Source organism: Bos javanicus, chromosome 3, assembly GCF_032452875.1.
Source record: "Bos javanicus breed banteng chromosome 3, ARS-OSU_banteng_1.0, whole genome shotgun sequence".
Taxonomy (NCBI): domain Eukaryota; kingdom Metazoa; phylum Chordata; class Mammalia; order Artiodactyla; family Bovidae; genus Bos; species Bos javanicus.
In genome coordinates, this window is record NC_083870.1 from 118768025 (window position 1) to 118786779 (window position 18755).

The 18755-nt window shown below is 48.4% G+C and overlaps 1 long non-coding RNA gene across 1 annotated transcript; it reads right to left on the reverse strand.

Annotated features, from left to right (window-relative positions):
• Positions 1–454: 454 nt before the first annotated feature.
• Positions 455–17559, reverse strand: LOC133244962 (uncharacterized). The gene is made up of 3 exons (XR_009735570.1): positions 17454–17559; positions 15891–16705; positions 455–3572 (listed from the first exon to the last, which is right to left on the reverse strand). It is a non-coding gene; the product is annotated as an uncharacterized LOC133244962 (long non-coding RNA).
• Positions 17560–18755: the final 1196 nt, after the last annotated feature.

The window sequence follows — 18755 nt, forward strand, 5'->3', positions numbered from 1 at the left end:
AAAAAAAAAAGATTCTCCAAAAGGACATGAAATTAACCCAGAAACATGTGGGGCAAGTAGCTGAGAGACTCTGTCAGGCCAGTCAGTGGTGCGCAGGACTGCAGGACAGGTGGGAGAAGCTGCCAAGTTGGAGAGGGCGGTGTGTGCAGGGGTCCTAGGGGGTGGGCTCAAGTTTCGTCCCCCAGCCCTGAGGACTCCGTCTCTTCCAGGCACCTCTCTCTGCGGCCTGACAGTGTGCCAGGCCGCTGGGCTCCTCCCAGCCAGGCGTCAGGCTCTGATCGTTGTTGGGTGGAGGAGACCTCGCCAGGTCCCTCCCATCGACACCTGCCAGAGAGGGCTACCCCATCTTCCGTGTTTGTCTGTAGCTGTCTCAGGTTTTGAGATACAATCTGGAGGTCGGCAGTGTGGAGGCAGGTGCAGTCATAGGAGGAGGGAGGCTCAGGAGGGGGTGGGCAGGAGGGTTGCATGTAAACAGCAGGAGGAAGAAGGGGACCCAGAGGCCGGAGGTAGGGGCGCCTGGAAGGGGTTCTCGTGAGATGCCATTGCAGGTGAGTGAATGGGGGATGAGAAAATCCATTTGAGCATGAGGGCATTTGGAGGGGTTTAACTGCTGAGGGTCTTAGCCTAGGTCCCCCAGAGCAGAGCCTAACACAGGGCTTGAGCACCAGCAGCTGCTTGGAGCCATGATCCCAGGGGTCTGGGGTGATGCAAAGAGGGGCTGGGGACAGGGGGCTGGGAAGTAGGGAGGGTCGACGCCAGGCTGTGTTGTCCCACTGGCCAGAACTATCTGCTGAGGGCAGGACAGGGGCGAGTGCTCCCTTGCAGAAGAGGCCCCTGCGTGGCTGCAGGAATGGGTTCTGCCATTTGGACGGGGAATCTGAGGCTCCAGTTACTAGAACCAGACCTGGAACGGGGAGCCTGGGCCCCAGGTGGGAACCAGCACCCCGCCCCACACACTTCCCACTCTGGGGGTAAGACCTGCTGGAGGAGGGGCAGAGGGGGTCTTGGAGAGTGTGAGTCCAGGTCAGGGGCCCCTCTTCTCTGGTCAAAGAGAAGGACCGAAAAGCCCAGGCAGGAAAAGCCTTGACCAGAAGGAGACTCCAAAGACAAAGAGGAAAGGGTGTGAATGGATTTGCTGTTGTTGTTCAGTCACTCAGTCATGTCTGACTCTGCGACCCCATGGACTGCAGCACACCCAGGCCCCTCTGTCCTCCACTGTCTCCTGGAGCTTGCTCAAACTCGTGTCCATTGAGTCAGGGATGCCATGCAACCATCTCATCCTCTGTCGTCCCCTTCTCCTCCTGCCTTCAATCCTTCCCAGCATCAGGATCTTTTCCAATGAGTCAGCTCTTCGCATCAGGGGGCCAAAGTACTAGAGTTTCAACTTCAGCATCAGTCATTTCAACAAATATTCAGGGTTGATTTCCTTTAGGATTGATTGCTGTTCGAGGGACACTCGAGAGTCTTCCCCAGTACCACAATTCAAAAGCATCAGTTCTTCGGTACTCAGCCTTCTTTATGGTACAAGGATAGAGACATGTTTCTAGGTGTGGGGGTGGGAGGCTGGGGATGGCATCTTGACTGTATAGTAGATAAGGTCACAGCTGAGAGACAGGAACCAGTGCAGGCTGGCAATAGTAGCAGCATGCAGCAGCACTCATGCCTGCTGCGAGCCCCGTGTGTCAGAAGCAGCCTGAGTGGGTGCTGGAAAGGGGGCTGGAAGGCATAGCCAAGTGGTGTCAAGGGCCTGGCTGAAGCCTCAGGTAGTGTGTGTGTTTGATGGCAGCAGGCCCTTTGTTTGTTCTGTTAACTCAGAAGCTACATGCAAAGAAGGTGCACAGTTGGACGGATGAAGGGTCGGTGGCTGGGATGAAGAGCCAGAGAATGGGGACCCTGGGTGCTGGCCACACTGGGGGTGTGATTCACCATGGGGTCCAGCTGGATGGGACAGGAAGTGGGGAGAGCTAGAAGAAGGGCCGAGCAGAGGAACTGGGGGTTTTGTGAACTGCATCGACGGGCGGGCTCGGGTTAGGGGCAGAAAGCACTGGAGATGTGGAAGGCCATGGAAAGATGTTGTTCCTTGCAGTTTAATTTCAGCAGTGGAGGAAAGGGCAGAGAGCAGGACTCAGACAGCCTGGAAAGAGTCTCCTTGCAGGAAACCTAGGAAGGCTGTCTCGAAGATAAGGCTTTTAAAAACCCAGAGCCAAGTGCACGAGAAAGTAAAGGGAATCCCAGAGGGCAGCTGTGAAGAAGGAGACGTGGATGAGCAGTCTCCTCAGTGATGTCTTCGTCAGGAGGACCCTTTGCTGGGTGCTCTAACCAGGGCTTGGGTCTTGATGCCCAGCTGTGGAGTCGGGTGTGAGGTCCTTGTACGGACCTGGGGTTTTCAAGCTCTGCATCCTGGGTGAAAGGACAGACTCGGAAGAAATCTGCCCACTGGAACAGACCAGGAAGAGTATCTCTTTTCACCTTGGCTCTCAATAGGGAAAGGGCTCCCCTGGGAACTTGCCACAGGACTTCCCCTTTCAGGTTTGAATTCACACCACCTTCAGGATCTGGGAACTCAGGCCCAAAAGGTCACATAAAAACTAGTCCAGGGATGGGGTACTCTCAGGAGTGCCTGGTAGAAGCTGACAGCTCTAGCCAGGGAAACGCTGCAACCCACAGACCAAGCCTCATCGAAATGAGCTCACAACCTAAAATTACAAAACCCAAAGGGACTAGTTCAACCATGGACAACAGTCAGCAGGATAATAGACAGAAAGATCGTACTTCCACCGAGGAACTGCGGTCAGAGAGGAGAGTTTAACACACATTATGAGAGATCACTAAGGAAATTGAGGAAGAATTGAATAAGTAACAAAAGAACAAGACAAGATGAATTTTTGAAAGAACCACATAAAACTTGCAGACACGCAGAGTGAAGTCATTAAAATTAAAAATTCAGTGGGGAAGACAAAAAGCATGTTAGAATAACAGAAAACATTGCTAGCAAACTGGAAGACAGCTCTGAGGAAGCTATCCCAAAGCAGGCCAGCGAGAAGAGATGGAAGTAGAGGTTCCGGGGGAGAGGGGCTGTAATGATGCCATGAGCCCCTCTCCTCTTCCCCGGACGTGCCCAGCCCCAGCTGCTGGAGGAGTGGTCTGCTGACGGCTCCCAGCCGCATCCTTCTGCAGAGTGCTGTCCTCCGGCAAAAGGAGTTGCCTCACCTGGAAGTGCTTGGGAGGTCACCCCCTTCCCCCAAGAGGGGATACCCCGCTGCAAAAGGCCAATGTCTGATTGATAGTGGTAGAAAAGGCCAGCTCCCCCTGAGTTCCCCATGGAATTGGGCTGAGCTGAGGCTTGAGCCTGAATCACAAGGCTGCCGAGTGTCTCTCCTGCCCCACCGTGCTGCCACCGAGAAGTTCCCCAGTGAAATGTTTGCATGAGCATCCTGACTCCAGCTCTTCTGGGGCACCTGATCCACTGCAAGGCGTTCCAGTGGCGGAGAGTGGAGGAGGGGCGAGATTCTGCCAGAGGGGTTGTGAGAACTGATGAAGAGGATCCTCAGCTTCAGGAAGTCCTCCAAGTCCTGGAGATGGGAAATAACAGTAATTACACGCTTTTCATACTGTGGTGCTATTGCTCAATGCTAATGCGAAAGATCACAACAAACTGTGGGAAATTCTTCAAGAGATGGGAATACCAGACCACCTGACCTGACTCCTGAGAAATCTGTATGTAGGTCAAGAAGCAAGAGTTAGAATTGGACATGGAACAACAGACTGCTTCCAAACCCAGAAAGGAGTACGTCAGTTCTGTTCAGTTCAGTTGCTCAGTCATGTCCGACCCTTTGCGATCCCATGGATTACAGCACACCAGGCCTCCCTGTCCATTAACTCCTAGAGTTTACTCAAACTCATGTCCATTGAGTTGAAGATGCCATCCAACCATCTCCTCCTCTGTCGTCCCCTTCTCCTCCCGCCTTCAATCTTTCCCGGCATCAGAGTCTTTTCCAGTGAGTCAGTTCTTCCCATCACGTGGCCAGAGTGTTGGACTTCAGCATCAGTCCTTCCAATGAACACCCAGCACTGATCTCCTTTAGGATGGACTGATTGGATCTCCTTGCAGTCCAAGGGACTCTCAAGAGTCTTCTCCAACACCACAGTTCAACAGCATCAATTCTTCGGTGCTCAGCTTTCTTTATAGTCCAACTCTCACATCCATACATGACTGCTGTAAAAATCATAGCCTTGACTAGATGGACCTTTGTCGGCAAAGTAATGTCTCTGCTTTTTAATATGCTGTCTAGGTTGGTCATAACTTTCTTTCCAAGGAGCAAGCATCTTTTAATTTCAGGGCTGCAATCACCATCTGCCGTGATTTTGGAGCCCAGAAAAATAAAGTCAGCCACTGTTTCCCCATCTATTTGCCATGAAGTGATGGGACTGGATGCCATGATCTTAGTTTTCTGAACGTTGAGCTTTATGCCAACTTTTTCATTCTTCTCTTTCACTTTCATCAAGAGGCTCTTTAGTTCTTCTTCACAACGTATACATTACCATCTGTAAAATAGACACCTGGGGGGATTTGCTGCATGAGGCAGGGAGCTCAAATCCGGTGCTCTTGACAACCTAGAGGGGTAGGATGGGGTGGGAGAAGGGAGGGAGGTTCAAGAGGGAAGGGACATATGTATGCCTATGGCTGATTCATGTTAATGTATGGCAATGGCACCCCACTCCAGTACTCTTGCCTGGAAAATCCCATAGATGGAGGAGCCTGTGGGCTGCAGTCCATGGGGTCGCTAAGAGTCAGACATGACTGAGTGACTTCACTTTCACTTTTCACTTTCATACATTGGAGAAGGAAATGGCAACCCACTCCAGTGTTCTTGCCTAGAGAATCCCAGGGACAGGGGAGCCTGGTGGGTTGCTGTCTATGGGGTTGCACAGAGTTGGACACGACTGAGGCGACTTAGAAGCAGAAATATAATATTATAAAGCAATTATCCTCAACTTAGAAATAATAATAAAAAGCACCCGAAAGGAACAGCAGATTCCCTCCTGTGCTCTGGCAGCTGGGTCAACAGCAGCCTTCTGGACATCTTAGAACCCAAGTGTTCAAAGTGCGAAGAGAAAATACAGGTTAGCCTAGAATTCTGGGCCAGTGAACCTTTCATTCAGTGATGAGGGTAAAATCATGACATTTCCCAGACAAACATTGAGAGCATCTACCAAGGCAAGGCTCACTGACAGAACTCAGCAAGGATATTAGATCAGCCATCGTGTGTAACTCCCCACCCACACGGCCCTGGGTGCTCAGGCTCGGGACCACCAGCACCCAGGAGTCCCACTGCTGCACCTGCTGCCTTCTGCCCGAGGGCAGCCTGCACGTGGCAGGACATGGCGCCCTGGGCCAGCCTTCCAGTGACCAAGAGGAGTGGGTAACGCTGGGCTCCTCTCCCTGCAGGGGCCGTCTGTGGGGTGCTCTAGGCAACTTCCAGGGGCCCCATCAGGACAAGCCCCAGTAGTCCAAAGCTGTGCCTTCAGATACCCTATCTTAGTCTCCTCCCTTCCCTCTCTCAGGCTCCTGCTCCCCTGTCCTGTGCCCAGGGGGTCATCTCCCCAGATAAGCTACATGTGCTTGAATCCTTGTCTGAGGGACAGATGGAGTCCCAACTGGAGATGCGACACCAGAACTTGTCCTGTGAAGCTGCCTTTCAGGACAGGGCCTCATTGCTGGAGGGACATGGGGCAGCGTAACCCTTGTGAGTCCATGCATCACAGTTACTAAATTGGCCTCCCAAGTGGGTGAACACAGACCAAAGAGGAGGCGAGTGCTCTGAGTAGTGCGGGGCTCCAGTGCTTGGAGGGGCTTCCCTGGTGGCTCAGTCGGTAAAGAATCCGTGTGTATTGCAAGAGACTGCCTGCAGCACAAGAGACAGGGGTTCGATCTCTGGGTCGGGAAGATCCCCTGGAGAAGGAAATGGCAAGCCACTTCATTATTCTTGCTTGGAAAATTCCATGGACAGAGGAGCCTGGTAAGGTACAGTCCATGGGGTCACAGAGAGTCGGACATGACTTAGCAACTAAACCACCACACCCAGTGCCTGGAAGATGGGGCGCAAAGGGCAATTTTAAGGATGATGGAGTTGATTTCATGGTTATTGGCTGCAGCAGAAGCCCTGGAAGAAAGAAAACAAAAGGCCAACCAGTCAGAGGACGCCTGGGGCAGAAGGCCACACTGGAAAATGGCCACAGCGTCTGTGGTTGGAGGGCAAACTGTCCTGAAAAATCAGCATGACCTCTGAGTACAGCGGGCTGAATTACCAGGGAGGCTGACTTACTCCCATTCAAGTTTCTGTTGCTAAAGCCAAAGGCCTGGTCGGGGAGGAAGGGATCCTGAGTGCAGAGGGTGCTGAGAAAGTGTGCCCAGAACCTCAGCCTCTGCGGTCTCCTGAAAGGAGTGTCTTCGCCTGTGCAGGAGGAGGGGTCTTTGAGGCCTCAACTGGGATGGTGGCCCCCCTTGCCCAGCTCAAGAGCCCCCTCATCTGCCCTCTTGGCTTCTAGAGTGAAGATCAGCTCCACGTGTGGGCTGGGCAGTGGGCTGACAGCTCCTGTGGCAGGAGTTGGTTCTTGTGGTCCAGGCAGAGAAGCAGCAGAGGGGCGTGTGAACAGGGGAGGGAGGGCAGTCCCCTTCCGCCACTCGGGTCCTGGCAAGGACAGCGGAAGCTGGAACTTGCAGATTCGCAGGACTTCCCCTGGAAATATGGAGACAGTGGCTGGCAGCGCACGACGGATGGGCCAGACTTGCCATGGCTCCCAGAGGGGGGCGAGCTGGAAACGATCCAGAAGGCTCCGAGTCTCGGGGCCACAGGGCACTCTTCCTCACACCCCAAGTCTCTCCCACAGGGCTCTGGGTTTGCAGGCCCACCTGTGGTCTTTGCCCAGTTCCTTTCACAGGACTGGGAAAGGTTTTGCTTCGAGGCTCAGTATGTGGCCATGGCCAGAGTTTGTCAGTGTTCCGTATATGCCCCAAAAGAAATGTTTGCTGATTAGGAGTGCAGCATTCTTTCCATGCAGGAACTTGAACTGAAGCTTGGGATGGACTTATCCTGAAGATGACAGAGCTCTTCCCAGAGCTGTTACCTGTGGAGTAACAGTTTTCATGGTTGGAAAGGCCACGGGGAAGCCCTTTCACAGGCCTCCTGGCCGCCTGCCCCCGCTTCCTGCTCGGGTCAAGGCCATGCTTCAGCTGAAAAGAAAATTCTGAGCAAGAAATTGTAAACATGTGAGCGAGGCAATGCAGGTGTGCACTGCAGCAAACCAGGATTTAACCTCAGATGACAGCTGCTCTCTGGCGCTGCAGTGCGGGCAGCTGGACAGGCAGCCGGGGACACTGAAGCTTGGGCATTTCGGCATCCTGGTGTGGTCAGAGTGGCTGAGCGTCAGATTTTGTGTAGTGAAAGCACTGTTACAAGATCTGAAGAAGACACGTGAAGACTTAGAGTATACCACTTCCACGGCAGTGGAGTCGGGATGCTGCGGTGAGAGGAGAAAAGAAGAAAACGGGAAAGAAATCAGTCCAATAGATACTAAGGAAGAAGAAGAAAAGAGTCATGGGAAGAGCAAGTTGAACAGAAAACCCAGAATAACACTGGGAACAAGTCCAAATGGACCAGTTATCACAACAAACGGAAACAGACTAAATTCTCCAGTTAAAGACAGGTTGTCAGGTTGGCTTTAAAAACGTGATCCGTCTCCGACATGTTTTTCACGTGGTGGCCCTAAACACGAAAACGCTAAAAACTGAGAGTCGGCAGAGGCAAAAAATGATGTCATAGGCCAACACTTATCAAAAGAAGTCCCTGTTACTATAGTACCAGTTAAACTGACCCTAAGGGAAGAATGCATTAGTGATAAAAGTGGCCACTGCTAATGGCAAGAGGGACATTCTTCAGGGAGATTACCAGTTTAAATGTTTTTCCATCTGGTAATAATAACCTTCAAGTAATGTAAAGCAGGGTTTCCCTGCTGGTTCAGACGGTAAAGAATCTGCCCGCAGTGCAGAAGACCCTGGTTCAATCTCTGATTGGGAAGACCCTCTGGAGAAGAGAATGGCTACTCTCTCCAGTATTCTTACTTGGAGAATTCCACAGACAGAGGAGCCCGGCAGATGAGAGTCCATAGGGTTGCAAAGATCCAGACACAACTGAGCGACTTTCATTCACACAAATGAATAATAGCTTCCAAAAATATAAAGCAACAATTTTCAAAGTTCCTGTTGCTGCTGCTGCTGCTGCTAAGTTGCGGCAGTTGTGTCCGACTCTGTGCGACCCCATAGACGGCAGCCCAACAGGCTCCCCTGTCCCTGGGGTTCTCCAGGCAAGAACACTGGAGTGGGTTGCCATTTCCTTCTCCAATGCATGAAAGTGAAAAGTGAAAGTGAAGTCACTCAGTCATGTCCAACTTCTAGTGACCCCATGGACTGCAGCCTACCAGGCTCCTCCGCCCATGGGATTTTCCAGGCGAGAGTACTGGAGTGGGGTGCCATTGCCTTCTCCTCAAAGTTCCTAGGAGAAACTTATAAACTCACAGTACTGGAGAACAATAGTCTTTTAATAACTGATATACAACTTCTAATATACAAAGCCAAAGGAGAAAAGGAAAGATATACCCGTCTGAATACAGAGTTCCAAAGAATAGAAAGGAGAGATAAGAAAGCCTTCTTCAGTGATCAATGCAAAGAAATAGAGGAAAACAATAAAATGGGAAAGACTACAGATCTCTTTAAGAAAATTAGAGATACCAAGGGAACATTTCATGCAAAGATGGGCACAATGAAGGACAGAAATGGTATGGACCTAAAGAAGCAGAAGACATTAAGAGGTGGCAAGAATATACAGAAAAGCTATTCAAAAAAGATCTTCATGACCCAGATAACCATGATGGTGTGATCACTCACCTAGAGCCAGACATCCTGGAATGCAAAGTCAAGTGGGCTTTAGGAAGCATCACTATGAACAAAGCTAGCAGAGATGATGAAATTCCAGTTGCTCTATTTCAAATCCTAAAAGATGATGCTGTGAAAGTGCTGCACTCAACATGCCAGCAAATTTGGAAAACTCAGCAGTGGCCACAGGACTGGAAAAGGTCAGTTTTCATTCCAATCCCAAAGGAAAACAATGCTAAAGAATGTTCAAACTACCACACAATTGCACTCACCTCACACGCTAGCAAAGTAATGCTCAAAATTCTCCAAGTGAGGCTTCAAAAGTATGTGAACCGAGAACTTCCAGATGTTCAAGCTGGATTTAGAAAAGACAGAGAACCAGAGATCAAATTGCCAACATCCGTTGGGTCATAGAAAAAGCAAGAGAGAGTTCCAGAAAAACATCTACTTCTGCCTTATTGACTATGCCAAAGCCTTTTACTGTGTGGATCACAACAAACTGTGGAACATTCTTAAAGAAATGGGAATACCAGACCACCTTACCTGCCTCCTGAGAAATCTGTATGCAGGTTAAGAAGCAACAGTTAGAACCGGACATGAAACGATAGACTGGTTCCAAATCAGGAAAGGAGTACATCAAGGCTGTATACTGTCACCTTGCTTATTTAACTTTTATGCAGAGTACATCATGAGAAATGCTGGGCTGGATGAAGCACAAGCTGGAATCAAGATTGCTGGGAGAAATATCAATAACCTCAGGTATGCAGATGACACCACCCTTGTGACAAAAAGTGAAGAGGAACTAAAGAGTCTCTTGATGAATGTGAAAGAGGAGAGTGAAAAAGTTGGCTTAAAACTCAATATTCAGAAAACTAAGATCATGGCATCTGGTCCCATCATGGCATCCAGTCCCACGACCTCATGACAAAGAGATGGGGAAACAATGGAAACGGTGACAGACTTTATTTTCTTGGGCTCCAAAATCACTGCAGATGGTGATTGCAGCCATGAAATTAAAAGATGCTTGCTCCTCAGAAGAAAAGCTATAGCCAACCTAGACATATTAAAGAGCAGTGATATAAGTTTGCCAACAAAGGTCTGTCTAGTCAAAGCTGTAGTTTTTCCAGTGGTCGTGTGTGGATATGAGAGTTGGACTATAAAGAGAGCTGAGCGCCAAAGAATTGATGCTTTTGAACTGTGGTGTCGGAGAAGACTCTTGAGAGTCTGTTGGACTGCAAGGAGACCCACCCAGAAAATCAGTCCTGAACATTCATTGGAAGGACTGAAGATGAAACTGAAAGTCCAGGTTTTGGCCACCTGATACAAAGAGCTGACTCATTTGAAGAGACCCTGATGCTGGGAAAGATTGAGGGCAGGAGGAGAAGGGGACGACAGAGGATGAGATGGTTGGATGGCATTACTGACTCAGTGGACATGAGTTGGAGCAAGCCCTGGGAGTTGATGATAGACAGGGAAGCCTGGCGTGCTGCAGTCCATGGGGTCACAGAGAGTCGGACACAACTGAGCAACTGAACTGAACTGATGCAAGTTTTGCATAATAAAATTAGTAAGTTTATACAAATGCCATAGCAAAGGAATTCTGCCCTCCTAAATTAGTAAACACATTCTTTTCAGGTACATGTAGAACATGTACAAACACTGATCATGGCCACACATTAAGCTACGTAGCAAATTTCAACAAGCTCCAGAGAACCGGCCACATAGACCACCTTCTTTTACTACAATGGGATTGAGTTAGAAACCAATTCCTAAGACATAACTCCAAGAACACCTGTAAGCAAACTATTAGAACTAGTAGGAGAACTTGATGAGATTGCGGGATATAAGATCCATTTATCAAACTTAACTGTGTCTCTGCATACCAGGTAGAAAGAAACACTCAGAACTGTAAGGAAAGTTCCATTTATAAAGCAAAAACCTTATGATTCCTAGGCATATATCCAGCAAAATGTGCCTAATGTATCTATTGATACATGCGAAACTTAATTGAGAAATATCTAATAAGGAACCAGATAACTGGAGACGTACACCAAATTTCATCAATTCTGAAACATGCGTTTTTTTCACCTTTTTAACATCTCAAAAAATCAGATACGTCTTTAAATTAATGTTCCCTTACTCTGTGTCATGAATTAAAAGACACTTACTCCTTGGAAGGAAAGTTATGACCAACATAGATAGCATATTCAAAAGAAGAGACATTACTTTGCCAACAAAGGTTCGTCTAGTCAAGGCTATGGTTTTTCCAGTGGTCATGTATGGATGTGAGAGTTGGACTGTGAAGAAGGCTGAGTGCCAAAGAATTGATGCTTTTGAACTGTGGTGCTGGAGAAGACTCTTGAGATTCCCTTGGACTGCAAGGAGATCCAACCAGTCCATTCTGAAGGAGATCAGCCCTGGGTGTTCTTTGGAAGGAATGATGCTAAAGCTGAAACTCCAGTCCTTTGGCCACCTCATGCGAAGAATTGACTCACTGGAAAAGACTCTGATGCTGGGAGGGATTGGGGGCAGGAGGAGAAGGGGAGGACAGAGGATGAGATGGCTGGATGGCATCACTGACTCGATGGACATGGGTCTGAGTGAACTCCGGGAGTTGGTGATGCACAGGGAGGCCTGGCGTGCTGCGATTCATGGGGTCGCAAAGAGTCGGACACAACTGAGCGCCTGACCTGCTCTGCTCTGCTCTGCTCTGTGTCATGGGTAACAGATCAATCTGCAGCACTTTTTCTCTCTGTGCAGCACATAAAATAATAATATGTCTCACTCAGTGGCCTTTGGATTCAATTTAAATGAGTACCATGTCAATGGATGGAAAGACTGAAAATGGGCTCCTCTTGCCAGGGTCTTTTGTAACTTAAGAGCAATTTTTGGCGAGTTGCTTCTGAAAACCATTGAATAGCAAACAACTGAGAGCAGGCAAGGCGATGTTAATGAATACATGGTGGTGGAGGAAGCTGTGTTTACCTGGTGTCATGATCTCTCGTCTAAACTTTAGGAATTCAGCCATGTGGTACTGCCTGGGGGGATAGAGCTGTGTAACGGGGTAGAGTCCAGACAGTGACACACGGGCTATAGGAATTTGATCTCTGAGAGCGACTGCATTACCGAGGAGTGGAGGGGACAACTGGTTAACCATGCTAAAAAAAAACATACAAGTCTTATCTCACGACCAAAAATTAAACTTGGCAGAAAAAAAATCTGTATGTAAAAAGCAAAACTTTAAAGTTTAGCAGTAAATGTGGGCCAGTTTTGTAATTCATGGATTTTTAAAAAATTTTTATAAAGATTTCTTCTCTAGGACACACAAAAAAGCATAAACTGTCAAGGAAAACATCAACAAATTTGGCATCACTAACCATGAGGGAAATGCAAATTAAACCACGGTGAGGAACCGCTTCACACCTCTCTGAGTGGTGAGTGAAAATTAGTGAAGATAATAAGCACTGGCGAGGATGCTCAGCAGTGAAGACACTCACAATGGGCTGGTGGGGATGCAGAATGGTACAGCCACTCCGAAAGGTTGCTTGGCAGTTTTTTCTCTAAAGATAAACATACCCCTGCCACGTGACCCAGCAGCCCCGCTTTTGAGTGTTTCTCCTAGAGACACGAGAGTGATGCTCCCGTGAAGATCTACGCCTGAGTGACGCTCACGTGAGAATCCACGCATGCTCGCTTAGAGCAGCTCCATCCGTCTGGGCCCTAAGCTGGACACAGGCCTCAGGCCTTTCATGAGCACAACTGAAGCTCATAAAGTTTCATTGCCTCTTAGTCTTCAATATAAACGCGTATGGATGCTGCTGGAGTCAGTTATTTCTATATGAAAATCAAATTACAGGTTCACTGACAAGTAGTTTCTATTTGTAGACACAAAAGAAATTTCAGAGTTCCGGAGCCCTGAGTGCACACACAAACGGTAGCACATCCGCACAGCAGAACCCTGGGCAAGAGCAACGCGGAACGAGCCGTTACGGAGACACGCAGGAGCACGTCTGAACGCGTGTTTGCTATTCTTTCTGCTTTTCTGCAAGCTTGAAATACTTAATAGGGATACACGAAATAAAATACATACCTACATAAGAAAATTATGGAGGATATTTCAAGACCAGAACCTTTCTCTTTCAAGATATTATTAGTATTTAAATGCCAGTGGTTATTTCCTCAATTCGTGTCTTCCACACCAGACAAGAAGCTCCCTGGAACGGACTCTGTCCACCTCACTCAGCTGCTGGGGCCTCAATAAATGTATCCTGAGTGGACAAAATCGTTTCTGTGATCCCGAAAAGACAAGACTTGTACATTATGTATTAACTGCATTTAGGAGCGGATCCATTTGCACAATTGAAACTCATAAAATTTCATTGGCTATTAGTCTTAAATATAAATGTCTTGGATATGGATGCTGTTGGAGTCAGTTATTTCTATATGAAAATCAAATTACAGGTTCACCAACAAGTAGTTGCTATTTGTAGACACCAAAGAAAATTCAGCACATCATAATGATCATTGAGATAAATACCTAAAGGTGGGCAAACTCTTTACCTTGCAGCGACCATGTCATGCTGCATGGTTTTTGTTTAGAAGAAAGAAATGTACTAGGAGAGACGATGTTTTATCATGATTTCACTTTTCAGTGAAAATGATTATTATTCTGCACATCTTTTAAACATTTGACCCCCAAAACGTTGCCACAGTTTATAGTTTGGGCCAACTGAGCCATCTAATCGTATTTCAGACATTCGTGCAGCAACTTTGTGCCAGGCACACAGACTGACCTTTTTCCACTTAAGACTTACAGCAGCCTCCCCAGACAGGTATTCTTATTATCTGCAGTGGGGATGAAGACAGACAGACTTGGTGACCTGAGAAACTGCCTATATCCAAAAAAAGAGGGGATGCGTATATGTATATCTAGCTGGTTCACTTTGCTGTATAGGAGGAACTAACGCAATGTAGTAAAGCAACTATTGTTGTCAAGGTTCAGTCGCTCAGTCGTGTCCGACTCTTTGTGGCCCCATGGACTGCAGCACACCAGGCCTCCCTGTCCATCACCATCTCCCGGAGCTTGCTCAAACTCACGTCCATCGAGTAGGTGATGCCATCCAACCATCTCATCCTCTGTCATCCCCTTCTCCTTCTGCCCTCGATCTTTCCCAGCATCAGGGTCTTTTCCAATGAATTGGCTCTTTGCATCAGGTCGCCAAAATATTGGAGTTTCAGCTTCGGCATCAGTCCTTAAAGCAACTCTACTCTAATAACAATTAAGACAAGAAGAAGAAGACCCCACCTGCAGACACACATCTGGACTATAACTCCGTGGCGGGGGCAGGGCGCGGATGAGGGTGGGCGTGGGGAGACAAGTCTGTCACACTCAAAATGTAGCCCTAGCGCTTAGCACACTGCCCAGCACATAGTAGGCACTCAGAGAGTACCCACTCAGCGGATTATTCAGGGAGCATCCTCTACCGAGGTGGAGAGAGCGTCTGCCCCCAGGTCTAGCTGATTCAAAGCACGTGCCTTTTCTTTTTTTGAATCATGCCCATAAATTTTGTTAAATCTCTCTTCAATCCCAACCTGTTGGGCACTGTCTTGCTAAAATGCTCCAGTAAAACAGGAATAATTAAATAACCTTTCCCTTCCTAAAGGAAAATATCACTCCCTGCTCTTTGGGCCAAAGGTGAGAGTCATCCAGGAAGGGTTTCCCCTTCCGCTCGGGCACGGCGTGCACTTTGTCTTTGGACACTGACATGGCAGCTTCAGGCCTCTCCCGAGACCCCACCAGCCGAAACCTGGGGAACTCACACCCCTAGACCATCGCCAAACTTGCCTGACTAGCCAGGAGGGCTGCAAAGCAACCGGTGCGTTCACCACGTAAACACAATAACAGGGCATCTGCTTTTTTAATTTTAATTTTATTTTCCCACTAAAATATTCAAGTGAGAAACATTTGGAGATTTATATTCAGGGCACAGGACCAAATGGCATCCGAGCGTTTCTTTGTTAAATGTAATTAATTTTTCCTGGCTTTTTTCCTCCATCATGACAAAGCCAGAGCTGTACCATTCATCCTGTTTATAGGCACAAACGACCCTTCCCCGAAGAGTCTCGGCAACAACCACCAAGACGCCCCGCCGAAGGTCAGGCAGTTAGTGCTGTTCCCTTTCCGGTCCATGTCTCCTGAAACGGAGGACCGTCCCCGGCCTGGACTTTGGGCTCCTGACTTACATTTCGACAAACAAACCACCACCACCACACAGAACTGGCTTTCCTCTTATCTAAGAAAGTGACTCAGCTTATTCTGTTTCACTTTGAATGGTCAACGAAAAGCCACTTCCAGCCGCTGGGGGAGAAGCGTGGGTGGCAGATGCTGTGTGTGTTGGGGAGAGACAAAGAAAACATCACTTCTGTCTTTTCCTTGTTTTCTTTTTCTAGAAACAGAAAAAGGACCTCTTGTTATATATATATATATCTCTCTCACAACCCCCCTCACGATTAGCATCTAGAGAAGTGCAGGAAGGAGAGCTGCACAGAATGTTATTTTTCCAATAACAGAGACATGTGATCTGGCCCCTGGGTGTTGGTTTTAAGTGGAGATATTGACTTCCAGCTGACTGAGGAGTAGAGCATCTTTCTCCTGAAATATTGATAGTAGATTACACGAAACCACAAACTATCTCCATAAAGCACATCATTTCTAATCCTAATGGTGTTTTCTTTCGTCAGGATGACTGTTACATTCATGATATGATGGCTTTATTCTATCTTGGGGAAAAACTTTTTACCATACTGCTAAATTAACTTGTCAAAAGGCTTCAAACTTCGGAAGCTTTTACAGCTCAATTCAGTGCTATTATTCAAGATTGAATGGGAAGGCCATGGACTGTAAAAGCTTGCAAAAAATAAATTTCACAGGCTTTCATAGGCTGAGTGAAATACTTACCTTTTGTTCAGGTTGTATATCTTTATTGAGGAGCCTTGGAATAGCTGCGTTTCACCCATAAATCCTCTTTCTCACCGTGAAAGGCTGTGTTTTGTCTGCTGCCCTTGAAGGGCCTCTCCAGCGCCTGCCCTCTTGATAACAATCCATTTCCCACAGAGGACGACGCGGACGGGAACACTCTCCAAAACAGGGGGCAGGAGGCGAGACAAAGACTCCAGCTCCCAGGATGAACCTTGGCTTTTTAAGATTCTTTTATTCTCGAAACAGATTCACAGGGGACTTGATAGCCAATTACTGCTTGAAAATGCAAGCCCACCGTCATGGCACTTCCCGAGGGTGATGTCTGGAGGCCGGAGGAAGATGCACGCAGACGTGGCAGCAGTCAGGGCTGGCACTGCTCTAACCCAGACTGGTCCTGCGGAGCACGCGTGTCTGTGTGAGGTGGAGTCTTGGGCCATCCTGCAGGATTCTCAGGCCACCGGGCAGTCAGGTCAATGGCACCAGCGTGCCCTGATCCACTGGCTTCCTGTAGGAGTGGCCTGAGGCGGACGCCGGACAAGCCCCTGCCTGTCCTCTTGGGCCCTAAACTGTTTCTAGCAATGGGACCAGAGACCTCTGATAGGATATGACTTTTCTATATCCTCTTTGTGGAGCTCTGGTTCTCACTGAATCACTTCTTAAGAAAATGCCATGAGGAGAAGGTGGATTTTTTTTTAGTCTTCTAAGGCAGTTAGTTAGATGAGTGGGTAACCCTGGCATCTTGAGGACCAAGGTTTTGAGTTCTTTCTTCAATGTGAATTAGATGAAGCTAGAGCCTGTTATTTAGAGTGAAGTAAGTCAGAAAGAGAAAAACCAGTATCACATACTAACACACATATATTGCTGTTGTTGTTCAGTCTCTGAGCCATGTCTGACTCTTTGCAACCCCAGGGACTGCAGCATGCAAGGCTCCTCTGTCCTCCACTATCTCCCAGAGTGTGCTCAAACTCAGGTCCATTTGAGTCGGTGATGTCGTCCAACCATCTCATCCTCTGTCATCCCCTTCTCTTCCTGCCTTCAGTCTTTCCCAGCATCAGGGACTTTTCCAATAAGTCGGCTCTTGTCATCAGGTGACCAAAGTATTGGAACTTCAACTTTAGCATCAGCCCTTACCCCAGTTTGATTTCTGGGTTGGGAAGATCCACTGGAGAAAGGATAGGCTACCCATTCCAGTATTCTTGGGCTCCCCTCGTGGCTCAGCTGGTAAAGAATCTGCCTGCAATGCGGGAGACCTGGATTCTATCTCTGGGTTGGGAATATCCCTTGGAGAAGGGAAAAACTACCCACTCCAGTATTCTGGCCTGGAGAATTCCATGCACTGTATAGTCTACGGGGTCACAAAGAGTCAGACACGACTGGGTGACTTTCACTTCCAGTGAATAGTCAGGGTTGACTTTTAGGATTGACTGGTTTGAGCTCCTTGAAGTCCAAGGGACACTCGAGAGTCTTCTCTAGCATCAGAAAAATAGTGCTGATGAACCTATTAGCGGGGCAGGAGTGGACACTCAGACATAGAAAACTGACCTGTGGACACAAGAAGGGCAGGAGAGGCTGGGACGAACTGAGACACTAGGATTGAAACAGCGCATTGCCATGCGTGAAACACACAGCCATGGGAAGCTGCCGTGTAACAGAGCGCTCAGCCCAGGGCTCTGTGACACCCTAGCGGGGCGGGGTGAGGGGGTGGGAGGGAGGCTCACGAGGGAGGGGACGTACTATACTTATGACGGATTCACATTGCGGGATGGCAGAAACCAACACAGCATTGTGTAACGACTATCCTCCAGTTAAAAATGAATTTTAAAAAAGAACGTATTCTGATGTCAACTCAAAACACTCAAGAGACTAATGAAAATATCTAGATTTTGTGTGCCCGTACCCCTAGGAGTCAACAGGGTGGTGGGGAGGACAAGGAATGCACACAAACATATACATATATCCCCATATTTCTCATGCTTAAAGACACGTTTAAATGCCTTCTCTTCCACAAAGCCTCCTTGATCCCTCGGCCAGAAGAAATCTTTCCTTTGAACTTTTTGTGCAACAGCATAATGTTCTTTCGACACCCGACAGTCCCCCCGTTGTGTAATGTCGTTTGCATGCATTATTTTTCCTTTGGACTGTAAACGTCTGTGGGTTGGACCCTCGCTTATTCATCTTCCTCTCCCCCGGCACTCAGCGCAGTAGTTCACACACACTTTGTACCTTAGAGGGTGGGGCCCCGGGAGTGAGTAATTTTGGAAGTTTATCAAGAGTGGGAAGCCAGGACTGCAAACCGCTGGGCTAAGTGACCTGCATATGAGGAAATACCCCGGGGCTTCTGTGAAGTGCCGGGAAGGGTCACAGAAGAGCTGGGCCTGGAGCTGGGCTTTAGAGGGTGGGTGTGGCTGAAATACTTGCCTTGGGGCAGGCGGGGAGGAGGGGAGGTCTGGGCAGAAGTGAGAGGGCAGGGCTTTTCGGGGATGGCACCTGGACCCTCACTCTTGGGCAACATCCCTTGGAAGCAGCACTGGATTTCCAGCCCCAGAGTTGGAGTCGGGCTCGCTCTGCTCCAGGTGACTCTCATCTGGAGGATTTTGATGGGGGGTGCGGGGGGAGTCTCCCCAGGGCCCCTCACTTCCGATTCCCAGCCCTCTTCATGGCCATTTCACAGGGTCCCCACTTTTGTTGAGATGAAGTTCTCAGGCTTGGGCTTCTGACGTGTCATCTTTTTTTTTTTTTTAACTTTTTATTTTGTACTGGGGTACAGCCGATTGACAAAGTCGTGACAGTTTCAGGCGAAGAGCAGAGGGACCCAGCCACGCATACACGTGGGTCCATTCTCCC